Raw genomic sequence first — 3,914 nt, forward strand, 5'->3', positions numbered from 1 at the left:
CTCTAGTCTGCTGTTGGATCTCTGTATATTATTCTTTATTTCAGTTAGTGTTTGCTTAATTTCTAATTGGTCCTTTTTCATATCCTTGAGGGTCTCACTAAATTTCTTGGAGGCTTCTAGAAGATTCTTGAGTAACCTTATAACTGTGGTTTTGAACTCTATTCCAGTAGTTTGCTTTCCTCCATTTCTTTCGTTTGTGACATGTTTCATGACATGTTCCATTTTGGCTGCTTCCCTGTGTTGATAGAGTGGCTTTCTGTGCTAGGTGTCCTATAGGACCCAGTGGCTCAGCCTCCCCAATCACCTGAGGTGGACACTCTTGGTGCACCCCTTTGTGGGCTGTGTGCACAGTCTTGTAGTTAAGCCTTGATTGCTGTTGGTATCACTGGGAGGAATTGATCTCCAGGCCAATTGGCTGTGAGGATCAGTTGTGTCTACAGTGGGAGAACTTTTATGCTGGAAACACTCTTGTGGGTCAGGACCGGTTTCAGTGGGGCTTTGGCGCTCACTGAGTCTGCCCAGGTTTTTAGGCAGAGAAAGGCCAGGCCATTTATATGCAAAAGCTTCTTCACACAGCTTGGGTGGGGTTGTAAATTGGGTGGGGCAGAGTCTCGGAATCACCAGGGCTGAGCAAACCGCAATGGCTGCCAGTCTGCTCTGCCTTGGAGAGGTCCCGGGATCTGTGTCTCATGGCCCCGTGCAGAAACAATGACCACTGCAAGCACCTCTATGAGAAAGCCGCCCTCACGTTCCGGCCCGATGCGAGACAGTCCAGTTTCTCTCTCTATGAGTCTGGGTCCCCAAAATCTCACCCGGAACTGGAATTCAGAGCAGTTGGGAACTTATATCTCCTTCCCAATTGAAAAAGACAACAGCATACCCAGCTGCCAGCCCCTTTCGCACGTGCCTTTGTACCTTCACACCTCTGCACCTCCTACTGGGCTCAATGCGCTTTTCTCTTTCCTTCTAGTTGTAGAATTTCCACTCAGCCAGCCTTCCCGTGATTCTGGATGATATTCGTTTTGTCTTTTAGTCGTAGTTTTAATGTGGTTGTGTGAGGCAGCAAGTTCAGGTGTTTACCTATGCCGCTATCTTGGTTGGCCCACATTACAAGAGATTTTAAACATCATGAGAAATGTTTGCTTTCATTTTCCAGACAAATTCTGCATTCTGACAAATTTGAAATAGCAGCCATATCTCCCAGGAAGCCACCTAATCTACATATACTTGCTAGAGTCACTCTGTTTCGGACAGGGTCTCTCAGAGAATGAATGTAAGTCCCAGCTGTGGAAAGTACAATCCTCATTGTAGTGAGAATTGTGAAGCTTTGAAGAATCCCTTCATTCTGGAACTGGGATAGCAGAGCAACATATAAACAAATCATAGATACAACACATACGAAGTATTTCTTGAGAAGTGAAGGAGAAAGAAACTTTATTCCTTTTTGCATTCTCAGATGTCTCTCACAGCCTGCTCTCCTAGGCTTCCTAACCTGGCCCGCCTGGGGATCCACCCAGGTCGCTCAGGGAACTCGGCGCCTCTTCCCCAGCACCTGTCCCCTGCACAGCACAAATCCAACCAGCTGACAAATGCTGTCTTCCCGCCTCTCCAGGCCTCTCGTGTCACTCCCCTCCTTTCCAATGTACTGCCGTAGGTCAGTCTCCCTTTGCACCTCTTAAACTAATGCAAACAGCACACTTGGAATCTAACTGGTCTCTCTATCTTCATCCCTAGATAAAATGATCTAAAACACGATCCCAACACTCATAACTCCATCCTCAAAAATAAACACCACCTTTGCTTCCTTTCTTCTATTAAGGGCTTGTCAATAGAGTGCAAATCCCAGCACCACCATTATTTGCTATGGGCCTCCCAAAAAGTAACCTCCTTGTATCTCTGTGTACCCATTTGTAAAACAGGCATCAGTATCTTCCCAATAAAGCTGGCCTTAGAAATTAAATAAGTTAATGCATACAAAACACACAGAACAGTGCCTAGTACACAGAAAACACTCAAAAACAGGTTACCATGAGAAGCCCAAGAGACTCCTTGTACTTGCATAAACACTTGTTCATTTTGTTGATGGTGTCTTTCGCTGTGCAGAAGCTTTTTATTTTGATGTAGTCCCATTTGTTTATTTTCTCCTTAGTTTCCTTTGCCCTAGGAGATGTATCCATAAACATATTGCTACGATAGATGTCTGAGATTTTTCTGCCCATGGTTTCTTCTAGGATTTTTATGGTTTCGCCACTTACATTTAAGTCTTTTATCATTTTGAGTTTATTCTTGTGTATGGTGACAGTTGATGGTCTAGTTTAATTTTTTGGCATGTATCCGTCCAATTTTTCCAACACCATTTATTGAAGAGACTGTCTTGACTCCATTGTATGCTCTTGCCTCCTTTGTCAAATATTAATTGAGCATAATGGCTTGGGCCGATTTCTGGAGTCTCTGTTCTATTCCATTGATCTATTTGCCTGTTCTAGTGCCAGTACCAGGCTGATTTGATTACGGTGGCTTTGTAGTATAACTTGAAATCTGATATTGTGATTCCTCCAACTTTGTTCTTCTTTCTCAAGATTGCTGCAGCTATTCGGAGTCTTTTTTTATTCCATATGAATTTTTGGAGTATTTGTTTTAGATCTGTGAAAATATGCTATTGGTATTTCAATAGGGATTGCATTGAATGTGTAAATTGCCTTGGGAAGTATGGACATTTCAATGATGTTATTCTACCAATCCATAAACATGGCATATTATTCCACTTGTTTATATCTTCTATCTCAATTTTCAATATCCTATAGTTTTCAAAGTATAAGTCTTTTTCCTTCTTGGTTAAGTTGAACCCTAAATATTTTAATTTTTTGGCTGCAATGGTAAATGGGATTGCTTGTTTAGTTTCTCTTTCTAAGAATTAATTATTGGTGTATAAAAAAAGCCATCCTTTTCGGGTATTGATTTTGTATCCTGCTACATTGCTGAATTCATTTATTAAATCTAGTAGTTTTTTGGTGGCATCTTTAGGGTTTTCTTTGTTTGATATCATGCCATCTGCAAATAATGAGAGTTTTACTTCCTCCTTTCCAATTTGGATGCCTTTTATTTCTTTTTCTTGTTTGATCACTGTGGCTAGGACTTCCAGTACTATGTTGAATAAGAGTGGTGAAAGCGGACATCCCTGTTTTGTTCCTGTTCTTGGGAGAAATGATTTTAGTTTTTGCCCTTTGAGTATGATGTTCACTGTAGGTTTGTCAGATATAGCCTTTATCATGTTGAGATGTGCTCTTTCTACTTTGCTGAGAGTTTTTATAAAACATGGGTGTTGGATTTTGTCAAATGCTTATTTTGTGTCTATTGATATATGATTTTTGTCTTTCAGTTTGTTTATGTGATGTGTCATGTTTATTGATTTGCAAATATTGTACCAGCCTTGCATTCCTGGAATAAACTCCACTTGGACATGGTGTACGATCTTTTTAATATACTGCTAGATCCGATTTGCTAATATTTTGTTGAGGATTTTAGCATCTATGTTAATCAGGGATATTGGCCTATAATTCTCTTTCTTTGTAGTATCTTTATCTGGTTTTGGAATTAGGATAATCCTGGCCTCATTAAAAGAGCTTGATAGTGTTCCTTCCTCTTGCACTTTTTGGAATAATTTGAGGAGTGTAGGTGTTAGCTCTTCTTTGAAAGTTCGGTAAAACTCCCCTGGGAAGCCGTCTGGACCTGGGCTTTTGTTTGGTGGGAGTTTTTGGATTACTGCATGTATTTCATCAGTTGTTATTGGCCTATTCAGATTTTCTGATACTTCCTGGTTCAGTTTTGGAAGATTGTATTTTCCTATGAATTTGTCCATTTCATCCACATTGTCCAGCTTGTTGGCATATAGTTATTCATAGTATTTGTTACAA

The sequence above is a fragment of the Myotis davidii genome, unplaced genomic scaffold (genome assembly GCF_000327345.1).
Source record: "Myotis davidii unplaced genomic scaffold, ASM32734v1 scaffold1301, whole genome shotgun sequence".
Taxonomy (NCBI): Eukaryota; Metazoa; Chordata; class Mammalia; order Chiroptera; family Vespertilionidae; genus Myotis; species Myotis davidii.